This window comes from Mytilus californianus, unplaced genomic scaffold, assembly GCF_021869535.1.
Source record: "Mytilus californianus isolate M0D057914Y unplaced genomic scaffold, xbMytCali1.0.p SCAF_4, whole genome shotgun sequence".
In the NCBI taxonomy this organism is placed as follows: domain Eukaryota; kingdom Metazoa; phylum Mollusca; class Bivalvia; order Mytilida; family Mytilidae; genus Mytilus; species Mytilus californianus.
In genome coordinates, this window is record NW_026262690.1 from 123,192,661 (window position 1) to 123,207,845 (window position 15,185).

At 31.4% G+C, this 15,185-nt stretch overlaps 2 protein-coding genes across 2 annotated transcripts in view; one reads left to right on the plus strand and one right to left on the minus strand.

Moving 5' to 3' along the window:
* The window catches only part of LOC127739304 (uncharacterized), a 338,236-nt gene that overhangs the window by 260,098 nt on the left and 62,953 nt on the right, over positions 1-15,185 (minus strand). The window lies entirely within an intron of this gene.
* Positions 1-15,185, plus strand: part of LOC127739303 (uncharacterized) — a 65,676-nt gene that overhangs the window by 24,990 nt on the left and 25,501 nt on the right. Inside the window, exons 3-6 of the mRNA XM_052250976.1 lie at positions 1,994-2,065; positions 9,959-10,030; positions 10,699-10,770; positions 12,754-12,825. The gene's annotated coding sequence lies outside the window, so the exon portion shown is untranslated. The remainder of the gene's footprint in view (positions 1-1,993; positions 2,066-9,958; positions 10,031-10,698; positions 10,771-12,753; positions 12,826-15,185) is intronic.

Below are 15,185 nucleotides of genomic sequence, written 5' to 3' on the forward strand. Positions count from 1 at the left end.
CAAAAAATCATAAATCATGTTTGGATTCTAGGATTCTGGAACACACACACTCCCCCTTTTTTCCCAACAACATTTCCCCTGTTTTAATTCCTCGACTTTGTATGAAGCATTCCACACTTACTTAATAGTGGATTGTTTGCTGAAAATTTTTTTACATTTGAAATATGCAGAACGTATATTACCTTTATGCTGGTGATGCTGGTAAACTTTATGTTCAGGAAAATATGAAGGCATGACTGGAATAAGGTAGGTGTTTCTCAACAAATGATGGAAAACTAAGCCAAATTTAAATATTTTTGTGGTATTAAGTCGATCGATACAATTTTAAACACTGAAATTTAAACAAAATATGCTGGTGGAAAATTTCAAGGTGTCCTACTCAAAATGAATCGATGGAAATGATATTCAACTCTAAAAGGTAGGGCAGAAGGTAGCAAGGGCCACATGTAGGAAAGTTTGAAAGTAGGTGATGAAGAATGATGGTCAAGAAATTTTGTACATCTGCATTTTTATTCTCAAATTTATCAACTGGATGCCTTTTATAAAACATGATCTAGTAAATTTCACAAAGCATTGAAAGATTGCACCCCTAAAAGCATACCTGGACTTGACTCAAAAAAAAATCTGATCAGTAAAATTTTTTTTTTTCAATTCTGGCAGTAGCAAAAGTTGCATACATCAATTAAATAAATAAAAAAAATATATAAACGATATAAATATATACAAATAACACATTGCAATAAAGACGCAAAACAGTCCATCGATTCGCGGCATTTACACTTCTCTGGTCTCCGGAAAATTGGATTTGTCCGCATATGTTCAAAGTGTTCTCAAACAACGTCTTCAAAGCGTTTGATAATGGACCTGCAACGATACAAAATAAAACTCGATTAAGAATATTAAAAAGTCCGGTGTGTTCCTGGAGACAGATTCACTTGATTTTAACCAATTTCAAATAAGAAATGTCTCTTTTAAGAGAATATTGCTATCCAAACACTGATACATCTTGATTTCAATACAAATAATGGGTGTCCACGGGGTAATTCGTAAAAAAGTCACTATTTCTATCAGATTTACATCAGTTTGTACCTTTTTAAGAAAATATACATTCAGACGAATTTATTGATACTTTAATTTTTGTTAAAAGATTCCAGCAACACGCTGGACTTCTGAGTTGAAATTGAAATGAACGACCTTCAGTAGCTGCTCGGGTCACGTGACTACTTTCACTTTCGATATAAATAAACACTGAAAAATTTAATTTAGATTTTAATGATTCACACTACTACCGCTGCTTTGAAGATTTTTTTGGCAATCTTAATTTAAAGTTGATTAAAAAGAATATGCTTTTTAACGTATTTTTCTCGGTAAAGTGCCTTAATATCACTGCGTATCGTGTGTATGAATACTTATCACGGCAAATACATGTATCTTTAACAAAATGACTTAGTCATTTTCAAGATAAAACACAAATGTGTCTTCTTATCTTAAGAATGATAGAGTACATGTATATCGTCTTGGGATGTATTAGATTTCGGAAATTAAGCAGTGTTGTGCATATACATATTTCAGTTTGAACATGATAAAAATTACGTATATGAAACAGTGATATTCTAATTTCTGTACTTGCGTTCCAATGTGCCCGAATCAGAGTGAACATTTTTTTTCGAAAAGACTACCTTTATCTCATTTCATTGTATTTTATAGAATTAAAAACAATATGCCAAATTCAGTTTATTGTGAAATATCAAAATATTCAATTAACATGCAGTGTGATTATTAGCTGTTTATTTATTGTGGAAAATATAGAAAGGACATTTGTGTACATGGTACGTTGTAAGAATTTTATAATAACTAAATTATTGTGACAAGATAAGTATGATGACCTGTTTACAGACACTAATAATTAATGCATATGTATTGACCATTAATTAACTGCTTAGGTTGTTTGTGTTGCTCATACTGTAGGTTTCTATATGATATTTTTTTTCAGATCATTGCATACAAATAAATTAACAACAATACAGCAAGGAACATTTCAAGACCTACCGTCGCTTAAACATCTGTATGTATATATTGTTAAAGCTTTTAATCAGACGCAAATGAAAACAAAATTTAAATGTCAATCAGTTGCAGAATATGTTTACTGTAATAAAAAATAACGACTTTCTGGAGTTCCAACGTCAAATAGTAGAACCATTGGTGACCCTGTTCGTTTGACAGAGTTTAATAATAGTTTTATTGAATTATTATAAGAAAAGACTAGATAGGCCTATACTCGCAAACGTAATCATCATCGCCCTTTGCACAATCAAAGCGTTCGGCAATTTGACGACCCATGTGTATACACTGCAGATTGTATTATGAAAACAAACATGTGTTAGAAGTACAAAAACATTTTAAGGATATTTCTAGAATATATTGTGAAAAATATAATTGTGTTTGACAAAAGGTACAATCAATCCAGTAAAATACAATACATTTGACTTATTTCAATATCTACTAAAAAAAAGGCGGTAGATACAAATCCATTTGCAATCCACTATGTTTTAATAAGTAGACGAGTGTTTTATGGTTTTTTTTAAACATTTAAATCGATTTTTTAAAAATCTGCTGTAGAGTCAAATTCTGTTTTCAGATGATAACAAAATTAATCGATCAACATTAAACAAGTTGCAAGCGTTTATTCAATTGCATTAGAAAGATAATAAGTTATATAATTATATATAAAGAATAATAATTTTATTGAAAACAATTGTTATAACAAAACACTAGACAGGCTTATAATCGCGAACGTAATCAAAGCGTTCGGCAAATTGACGACCCATATGAATACACTGCTGATTATGGGCCTATCTAGTCTTTTCTTATAATCAATGTTTTCAATAAAAAAATTATTAGTTATATATATATTGAACCTTATTATTGTTTTTTTTTGTATTACATTAATAGTTAAGATCCATTTTATTACATCTGGTGATCCGTTTTTTGTTTGCAATTGCCAATGGCAGTCATTAGGGTTTAAGAACATTGGTTGTTCGACCTGTTAGTAAAATGCGTTTTGTTAACATATACTTTTTCACTGTTTTGGTCTTTTGGAAAATGTTGTTTGTGCTGTATTTAGACCTCTCTACCAAGAAATTAGTTTTGCATGCACACGTATTAAAATTGCGGTTTCTATCCAACGCAATCATAGGTTTGAACGTTGTTTTCAATTAATACTTGTTTATATTTTATCGTTTGGGCTTGTATTCTATTAACCTTCGGGTTTATATGATCCGTTTATCCTATTTCGACTTGTCAAAATTCAAGAGTCTATCCTAAATTGAGGTAAATTATAATGCCTTCTAAATACCGTTTCGATTTCTAACATCACTGAAGAGACATTTATTGTCAAAATCCGGATATAGTGTACAAATTGTTGCACCTTTTGTATGCGGTATACCATCTTTTCCGCAAGTTTATTATTTTTTTTTTGGTATTAAATTAATAGTTAAGATCCATTTTGGTCCATCTGGTGATCCTTTTATTTGGCAATCGACAATGGCAGTCAGCAGGGTTTAAGAACATCCGTTGTTCGACCTGCTAGTCGAATGCGTTTTGTTAAAATATACTTTTTCACTTTATTGGTCTTTTGTAAAATGTTGTTTGTGCTGTATTTAGACCCCTCTTCCAAGAAATTTGTTTTGCATGCACACGTATAAAAATTGCGGTTTTTATCCAACGCAATGATAGGTTTGAACGTTGTTTTCAATTAAGACTTATGTATACTGTTTTGTTTGGGATTGTATTGTATTTACCTTCGGGTTTATATGATCCGTTTATCCTATTTCGACTTTTTCAAAATTTAAGAATCTATACTAAATTGAGGTAAATTATATGGCCTTCCAAATACCGTTTCAATTCTTAACATCACCGAAGAGACATTAATTGTCGAAATCCGGATATGGTGTACAAATTGTTGCACCTTTTATTTGCAGTATACCATCTTTTCCGCAAGTTTATTATCATCGTTTTGGTATTAAATTAATAGTTAAGATCCATTTTGTTATTTCTGGTGATCCGTTTATTGACAATCGCCAATGACAGTCAGCAGGGTTTAAGAACATCCGTTGTTCGACCTGCATGTAAAATGCGTTTTGTTAACAGATACTTTTCACTTTTTTGGTCTTTTGGAAAATGTTGTTTGTGCTGTATTTAGACCCCTCTGCCAAGAAATAAGTTTTGAATGCACACGTATAAAAATTGCGGTTTTTATCCAACGCAATCATAGGTTTGAACGTTGTTTTCAATTTAGGCTTGTTTATATTTTATCGTTTTAGCTTGTATTATATTTGCCGTCGGGTTTATATGATCCGTTCATCCTATTTCGACTTTTTAAAATTCAAGAGTCCATCCTAAATTGAGGTAAATTATATGGCCTTCCAAAGACCGTTTGGATTCCTAACATCACTGAAGAGACATTAATTGTCGAAATCCGGATATAGTGTACACATTTGTGCACCTTTTGTTTGCGGTATTCCATCTTTTCTGCAAGTTTATTGTTTTCTTTTTGGTATTGAATTAATAGTTAAGATCTGATTTGTTACATCTGGTGATCCGTTTATTTGGCAATCGTCAATGGAAGTCAGCAAGGCTTAAGAACATCCGTTGTTCGACCTGCTAGTCAATTGCGATTTGTTAACATATACTTTTTCACTTTTTTTGTTTTTTGACAAATGCTGTTTGTGCTGTATTTAGATTACTCTATTAAGAAATTTGCTTTGCATGCACACGTATGAAAATTGCGGTTTTTATCAAACGCAGTCATAGGTTTGAACGTTGTTTTCAAATAAGACTTGCTTATATATATATATATATGATGGATATACAAGTTAAAATTGAAAACAACGTTCAAACCTATGATTGCATGCACACGTATACAGATTGCGGTTTTTATTCAACGCAATCATAGGTTTGAACGTTGTTTTCAATTAAGACTTGTTTATATTTTTTCGTTTGGGCTTGTATCATATTTTTTTTATGTTAGGGATCGAAACGGTATTTGGAAGGCCATATAATTTACCTGAATTTAGGATAGACTCTTGAATTTTTAAGAGTAAAAATAGGATGAAAGGATCATATAAACCGGAGGGAAAATATGATACAAGCCCAAACGAAAAAAATATGAACACGTCTAAATTGAAAACTACGTTCAAACCTATGATTGCGTAAGATAAAAACCGCAATTTTTATACGAGTGCATGTAAAAAAAATTCCGTTGTAGAAGGGTCTAAATACAGCACAAACAACATTTTCATAAAGACCAAAAAAAGTGAAAAAGTATATTTTAACAAAACGCATTTGACTAACAAGTCGGAAAACTGATGTTCTTAAACCCTGCTGACTGCCATTGGCGATTGCCAAATAAATTGATCACAAGATGTAACAAAATGGATCTTAATATTAATTAAATACTAAACAGAAAAACAATAAACTTGCGGCAAAGATGTTATACCACAAACATGAGGTGCACATATTTGTACACCACATCTGGATTTCGACAATTAATGTCTCTTCAGTGATGTTAGGGATTGAAACGGTATTTGGAAGGCCATATGATTTACCTGAATTAAGGGTAGACTCTTGAATTTTAAAAAGTCAAAACAGGATGAACGGATCATGTTAACAGGAGGGAAAATATGATACAAGCCCAAACGAAAAAATAGAAACAAATCTAAATTAAAAACTACGTTCAAACCTATGATTGCGTTGGATAAAAACCGCAATTTTTATACGTGTGCATGTAAATTAAATTTCTCGGTAGAGGGGTCTAAATACAGCACAAATAACATTTTCAAAAACACCAAAAAAGTGAAAAAGTGTATTTAAACAAAACGCATTTGACTAACAGGTCTAACAACTGATGTTCTTAAACCCTGCTGATTGCCATTGGCGATTGCCAAATAAATTGATCACAAGATGTAACAAAATGGATCTAAATATGAATTAAATACTAAACAGAAAAATATAAACTTGCGGCAAAGATGTTATACCACAAACATGAGGTGCAAATATTTGTACACCAGCTGCGGATTTCGACAATTAATGTCTATTCAGTGATGTTAGGGATCGAAACGGTATTTGGAAGGCCATATAATTTACCTTAATGAAGGATAGACCCTGGAATATTAAAGAGTCAAAGTAGGATGAACGGATTATATAAACCGAAGCGAAAATATGATACAGCCCAAACGAAAAAATATAAACTAGTCTAAATTGAAAACTACGTTCAAACCAACGATTGCGTTGGATAAGAACCGCAATTTTTATACGTGTCCATGAAAAGCAAATTTCTTGGTAGAGGGGTCTAAATACAGCACAAACAACATTTTCCAAAAGAACAAAAAAGTGAAAAAGTATATTTAAACAAAACGCATTTGACTAACAGGTCGAACAACGGATGTTCTTAAACCTTGCTGACTGCCATTGGCGATTGCCAAATAAAATGATCACCAGATGTAACAAAGAATCTTAATATTAATTTAATACCAAACAGAAAACAATAAACTTGCGGAAAAGATGGTATACGACAAACATGAAGTGCAAACATTTATACATATATATATATATATATATATTTGTGCTGTATTTAGACCCCTCTATCAAGAAATTTGTTTTGCATGCACACGTATAAAAATTGCAGTTTTTATCCAACGCAATCATAGGTTTGAACGTTGTTTTCAATTTAGACTTGTTTATATTTTTTCGTTTGAGCTTGTATTATATTTTCCCTCGGATTTATATGATCTGTTAATCCTATTTCGACTCTAAAATTCAAGAGTCTATCCTAAATTGAGGTAAAATATATGGCCTTCTAAATACTGTTTCGAACCCTAACATCACTGAAGAGACATTAATTGTCGAAATCCGGATATGGTGTACTAATTTTTGCACCTTTTGTTTGCGGTTTACCATCTTTTCCTCAAGTTTATTGTTTTCTGTTTGGTATTAAATTTATAGATTTTAAAAGATCTATTTTGTAACATCTTGTGATCCGTTTATTTGGCAATCGCTAATAGCAGTCAGCAGGGTTTAAGAACATTTTCGACCTGTTAGTCAAATGCGTTCTGTTGAAATATACTTTTTTACTTTTTTTGTCTTTTGTAAAATGTTGTTTGTGCTGTATTTAGATTCTATCAAGAAATATGTTTTGCATGCACACGTATAAAAATTGCGGTTTTTATCCAACGCAATCATAGGTTTGAACATTGTTTTCAATTTAGACTTGTATATATATATATATATATATATATATATATATATTTCATAAAGAAAAGTTAAGTAGAACCCGTATGCTGGTAACATATACGAAAATAAATAAAAGATAATAACGGTTTCAATTCATCACTTTTACTAGCGCTTTCACAGCTTGCAGCTTGCAGTGAAAGTGCTAGTAAAAGTGATGAATTGAAATCGTTATTATCTTTTATTAATTAATATATATATAGATATAAGAAGATGTGGTATGAGTGCCAATGAGACAACTCTCCATCATAGTCAAAATTTATAAAAGTAAACAATTATAGGTCACAGTACGGTCTTTAACACGAAGCTTTGGCTCACACCGAACAGTAAGCTATAAAGGGCCCCAAAAAATTACTAGTGTAAAATCATTCAAACGGGAAAACCAACGGTCTAATCTATATAAAAAACGAGAAACGAGAAACACTTATGAACCACATCAACAAACGACAACTACTGAACATCAGATTTCTGACTTAGGACAAGTGCAAACAAATGCAGCGGGTTCAAACGTTTTAATGGTACCAAACCTTCACCCTTTTTCTGAAACATTAGTGTAACATAACAACGTAGAAAGACACGGTATAAAATATCAACTGAAATAGCTTAACTCAATCAAAGGACATACTAACACCATTGAACTTACACTGAACAAAGACCTATGACACAATGTAAATACAAAATAAATCAACTAAGGGAAGAATAATAAAAGTAACATGTTATATCGGTAAGAAATGTTAAACAATTTAAGAAAAACAATAAGCTCGAACAAAAATATCAGCCATTTGCAAAAACTTTAAACACAGGTAAATGAAAATAATTTTGTTGTTAGGTATACGTGTACAGTACCAATAGAGAAAGGAAATATTTTTACGAAATAAATAATTTTGATGTTCATAGTACGAAGTGAAAATTTAAAGTTATACCAAACACTTATCAAAGCTGTTACACAGACCAGATATAACCCTGAATAACATTAAATAACAAAAAAGCAATACAATTAGTATCAACAGGTCAAATAAACAAGAAAGTACAATTTGAGAGTACTCGCAGTTACTGACAGCTAGGTAAAAGCCAAAACAATTAATAATAAAAAATCATGCATCAGAGACTAAAATCAACTAATATATATATATATATATATATATATATATATATATATATGTACACAACTCGTCTAAACATCCGACCAACAATGTTAGATCTGTAAATTTGCTCTTGCTAATTTTTTGTTCTTCCCTCACCGGGATTTGAACTCATGCTACTGAGATATCGTGACACCAAATTGCCTGCACTGTAACCGACGCGCTAGACCACACGACCACCTAGGCGTCAATAATAAAGCTTTCGCTGGCAGGATGTTACCTTTCTTCGTCAGTTTTGATCTAGCGTCGCAATACAGTATAAAAGGCATGAAAATGGAATTGTTACAGATCAGCTGAAATATCTATTGTAAAGGATCCTACAAATTAATGCAAGATACAGTCACAGGAATAATTATATTTATAAGTACGTCCGAACCAGTGACAACTCTACAACAGATTTGTCCATTGGATTACCAGCAGTGATGATGATACATGGCTGTGAACATTCTGTATATACAACTCGTCTAAACATCAGCCCAACAATGTTAGATCTGTAAATTTGCCTGTAAATTTGCTTTCCCAAATTGTTTTGTTCTTTCCTCGCTGGGATTCGAACTCATGCTACTGAGATATCGTGACACCAAATCGCCTTGCACTACCCCCAACGCGCTAGACCACTCAACCACCTAGGCTCTATACTTACTTCTATCAGAAAAATGTCGATGATTGAATATAAACAGTAAATAGGCAAGAAGCATTTGACATCTTTTCCATTATTCATTATGCAACCACACAGTGAACGGGAATCAATAATCTACACTTTTGCATGGTATGATCCGTTTGATTGGAATGAATCTTCACTATAGAAAATATTAAATCATTAGATATTCTAATAACAATTCATATTTTCTACATAAAATTATGCATCTGGTAAATTAATTTCGGAATTTTTGCTTTATTAGTAAGTTATCCGCGGTAACTTAAATGTGATTGAGTGAATGAATTGATAATGACGGCAACCGGATTATAACTCATAATTCTAAACAGCACACTTTAGATGTTGACGGAAAGGACTGTGTCAAGATTCATGCATTCGTAAGTGAGTGAATGACCTAGTGACAATTGAATGGATCCATTCGATTGATGTGTTTGAGCTTTTGATTTTGACATTTGATTAGAGACTTTCCTTTTTGAATTTTCCTCGGAGTTCAGTATTTATATGATTTTACTTCCTACTGCACTGGTTAGACATGTTTCCTTTAGGTTTTTATAACTCAAACGACATACATATAAGGACTTTGATAGACACCTCAGGGATTGCCGAGAATAATTTGAAATGTATACACTTACACAAATTCTTCAATCAAAGTCAACTATAAACAAATATTTAGCTAACTTGTCAATGATAAAAAACCAGAAACGCTTATATTTACATATGTTTATATATCATATATACATGCCTACACTCAATTTGGTTTTTTGACTGGCATCAGGGTAACACCAATATTTTAGAGGTCTCTATTTATCAATGATAGTAAACAATATCTTTAGTGTAAAATATATTTAAGATAACAATTATTTTGTTTCAGGCATTTGCACAAAAATCAAATAACTACAATACAGCAAGGAGTATTTCAAGACCTACCAGCTCTATACGAACTGTATGTGTACATTGTTACAATAGTTTATCAAGAAGCAAATGATAACAAAATTTATAGTTCATCTGTGGCAGAGTATATTTTACTATTATCAATGATTACGATATTTTAAAGTTCTGCCGTTGACCATTGGTGACAAAGATTTATTTATTTAAACTTGTCAATTCCAGCCGTAGAATTGTCTGTTAACTATGTTATCTCTTGGTATTTTTTATCATATTTAATGCTGATATGTACATATGTTGGAAAAATTATAGTGATTAAGTAAATTTTTAGAAAACAATCTGTCATTGCCACTTGGTTGAAAATTTGTAAACTACTGTTGCCTATACGGAAAGATGTTAATCGACCTGCGTCTAAATCCCTATATGATATTTATCAAAATTTTATGAATCAACATCTATCTATGGTGATAAAAAAAAAATTTTCAATGTAAAAGAGAGGCGAAGGATACCAACGGGACATTCAAACTCCTAATTCGAAAATAAATTGACAACGCCATGGTTAATAAAGAAAAAGACAAACAGACAAATACAGTACACAAAACATAACATAAAAAACCAAAGACTTAGCAACATGAACCCCATCAAAACTGGGGGTAGTATCAGGTGCTTCGGAAGGTTAAACATATCCTGTTAATTATCATAAAAATCATCATTGTTTTGTTTCAGGTATTTATACAGCAATCAAATAACTACAATACAGCAAGGATCATTTCAAGACCTACCAGCACTAGGCCGCCTGTATGTATACATAGTTACAATATTTTCTCTAATTCTTTGACAATTTATACCTTTCAGCACTCATTGTATAAAAAAATTTAATCAACGTGTGGTTGCCGGTGATCTCAGAAGATGATTGGATGAGTTTAAGGGTCATAACCTTAATCAGCTAACTGAATGAATCAAAATATGCTAACAGGTGTTAATGAAATTGAAAACTTTGTGAAATGTGGAAGGGACTTGAAGGGGATTTTCGTTTAACAAAAAATTAAAATTTTATTTTTTAATCATTAGAGAAACAGATTCTTACATAGTTACTCGTGGATTATCGGATTTATCCAATCTCGATAGTTAAATTATCAATTTTAAAGTCCTTGCCGAGGCTCGGACTTTAAAATTGATAATTTAACTATCTCGATTGGATAAATCCGATAATCAACTGGTATCAATGTAAGAATCTATATTTATAAAAAAGCAATTGAGGAAAAAATGTAAATTAATTTTCTGTCGTCGAATAGTGTGACCATTTGTGAACCTGTTCGGTTTGAATTGACTGGATTTACTAATAATCTTTTTTTTAAATGATAACTCTACGAAACGATTTGATAGTTGCAAATTTTTAAGTAGTCGCATTTCAAATGATTAATGAGTTCTGCAAATTGACATCGATTAACCAAATGGTTACACTGCAGATTTCATAATGGTAACAAACATATATGAACAGAACGTATAAACTTTAAATATATTTCTATAAAAAAGTGCGATAGAGATAACATGTTCTTTTTGTTTTCTAAAAATAAGAGATATGTTTTTTTTTTTCAAATGTTTTTCAAAAAGGGAATTACTTACTGTAATTGAATAACAAACATGAACATTGGAAAAGAACACTAATTATTGAGACAATTATAGTTCCTTGGTGTTTTTGTTTAGATAATATCAGCAATTAACTAAACTCATATAAGAAAGAAGACTTCCATTCTACACCTTAAAATAAAAACTATTAACCGCAGTTTTTAACTACCAGTATGTAATAAATAACAATTGCCACTATATATAATGTTGCAATCATAATGTAGCATTTTCCGATAAAAAATTGTTGGCAAGATTTTCTACTTTGAAAAGATTAACATAATTTTGTAAATAAATGTCATTACAACACTGAAATGTTTAATGACAACATTTCGTTTACTTTGAAAATATTTATTAAATGGTCCATGACGCCTTTAACTGATAAATTGGCAAACATAAATGTGTGCATGTAGGAGAAATATTTTAGTATGTCATCTCTTGGTTGAGGTACATATTCGTTTTCTGAGCAATAAATGTTCGAAACTTGGTAGAGAACTGTTTAAACCTCAGTTATTATGTTGTGTTTGAATACTTATCACGGCACATAAATGTATCTTTAACAAGATGACTTGGTCATTTTCAAGATAAAACACAAATGTGTCTTCGTATCTCAAGAATGAAAGAGTACATGTATATCGTCTTAGGTTGTATTAGATTTCGGAACTTAAGTAGCGTTGTGCATATACATAGTTCTTGTTCGTTTGAACATGACAAAAAATTACGTATATGAAGTAGTGATATTCTAATTTCTGTAATTGCGTTCCAATGTGTCTGACTCAGAGTGAACATATTTTTTTTCGAAAAGACTCCTTTTATCTCATTTCATTGTGTTTTTTTAGAATTAAAAACAATATGCCAAAGACATATACGATTTAAAGCGTTAGGCATTTAGTTTATTGTGAAATATCAAAATATTCTATTAACATACAGTGTAATTATTAGCTGGTTTTTATTGTGGAAAATATAGAAAGGAAGTTTGTATACATCATGTACATTGTTACGTTGTAAGAATTTATAATAACTAAATTATTGTGACAAGATAAGTATGATGACCTGTTTACAGATACTAATAATTAATGCATATGTATTGACCATTAATGAACTGCTTATGTTGTTTGTGTTGCTCATACTTTAGTTTTCTGTATATTTTTTCAGATCAATCCAAATAAATCAATTAACAACAATACAGCAAGGAACATTTCAAGACCTACCATCGCTTAACCTTCTGTATGTATATATTGTTATAGCTTTTAACCAGACGCAAATGAAAACAAGATTTAAATGTCAATCAGTTGCAGAATATGTTTACTGTAATCAATAATTACGACTTTCTGGAGTTACGTCGTCAAATAGTTTAACCATTGGTGACCCTGTTCGTTTGACAGAGTTTAATAATAATTTTATTGAAAACAATTATTATAACTAAAGACTAGATAGTCCCATAATCGCGAACGTAAACATCATCGCCCTTTGTACAATCAAAGCTTTCGGCAAATTGACGACCCATGTGTATACACTGCAGATTTTATTATGATAACAAACATGTGTTAAAAATACAAAAACACTCTAAGGATGTTTCTAGAATATATTGTGAAAAATATAAGTGCGTTTGGCAACAGGTAAAATCAATCCAGTAAAATACGATACATTTGACTTATTTCAATATCTACTAAAAAAGGCGGTAGATACATATCCATTTGCACTCCACTATGTTTTAATAAGTAGACGAGTGTTTTTTTTTACATTTTAATCGAATTTTTTTAAAAATCTGCTGTACAGTCAAAATCTGTTTTCAGATGATAACAAAATTAACCGATCAACATTAAACAAGTTGCAAGCGTTTATTCAATTGCATTAGAAAGATAATAAGTTATATAATTATATATAAAGAATAATAATTTTATTGAAAACAATTATTATAACAAAAGACTAGATAGGCCCATAATCGCGAACGTAATAAAAGCGTTCGGTAAATTGACGACCCAAGTTGTGTACAAGCTATCATGTTGTACAAATTATAATTTGTATTTTGACTTTGTACAAATTATAATTTGTGTATTTTGACTTTGTACAAATTATAATTTGTACATAATAAGGCTTAATTTCACTTATAACTTGTACAATATTTTACATAGAATAAGTTTCAGATCAAATGATAAAAATAATTTCAATTTTAATTATGAATCAATATGAAACACACGGATAACTCTATTTTCAATACTATACAATAATATACAATGCTCTTCACTTAAAAAATTGTACTAGTTGATCCAGTTTCACTATCAGTCACAGAATCGTTAGGTTCTCTTTCTGATTTTACCGATTCAGCATCTGTGATTTCATCCGTACCATCAATCTCAATTTCACTGTTCTCCTCTGAAACTCTTTGAACACTTTTTCCAAATTTTCCTCGGATTTTAGATTTGGCAAAAGTTCCTTGGGCAAAGAAGATGAATATAAACCTATCTTTGGTCAGAACCAAACAGAGCATGGTAAGGCGATTGATCATATACTCTGTGATATGATCTATTTTTCTGATATTGCACGAAGCACAAACGTTCAGACCACTGTTGTGTGTCATTTTCATTCATCCATGCTATGAAAGACGCCTCCGGGTGCGGGAGTTTCTCGCTGCATTGAAGACCCATTGGTGGCCTTCGGCTGTTGTCTGCTCTTTGGTCGGGTTGTTGTCTCTTTGACACATTCCCCATTTCCATTCTCAATTTTTTATGAGCATTTCTTAAAATGTCTGCATTTGCTCTTGACCCTTGACGTTGGGGATGTCTTGGTCGCCCATGAACTATTACTAATTCTGACCATAACGATTTCAGTTCAGTGATTATATGTGCAGTGAACTCCGTCCCATTATCGCTTTTGAGGATATGACGTGCACCAAAGAGAAGAAAAATGTCAAGGTATTCATAAGCAACTTCAGCAGCTCTCTTAGATTTCAGATCTCTAAGCACGCTAAATTTGGTAAGATGATCTTGATAGTGCATTATCCATTTAAATTCATGGTCGGGGACAGATTGATGATCTACAAGGTCAACCTGCCCTCTACAGTTGAAGTCAGCAGAAATTATAGGTTTAATAACAAGTTTTGATATGTCAGTACGTTTTCGTTTCAAGATACATTGTTCACAGTTGGTTGTAAATACATGAAATATGCGTATTGCTTCCCGGCTAATGTTAGCAAAATGTTTTTTTGAGTTCTTTGTTAGTTTTATGGAGACATCCATGACCGACCCCAACGTGTGCTGTTTATAAAATATCATACATATCCTCAAAGGATAAGTAGTAAAGTATGGTGTCATCTGAAAGTAAGAATTAAACCATTTTGAGTATGGCACAAATCTAAACTGGTATTTTGTTATAAAGATAATTATGTTAAGAGCCCTAACAGCGATATGCTTGTTCAAATATTATAAATATAAGAAAATCTGTGAAATAGTTAAGCTCATATGGTCGTCTGTTTTGTGACCTAAAGTTCTTTAAATAATACTTGTACACCCTTATTTACTGTGATCATATAGAGTTACGATTTTAGGTTGATGTGCCATAGTGACTGCAATCTTCTGTATGCAATA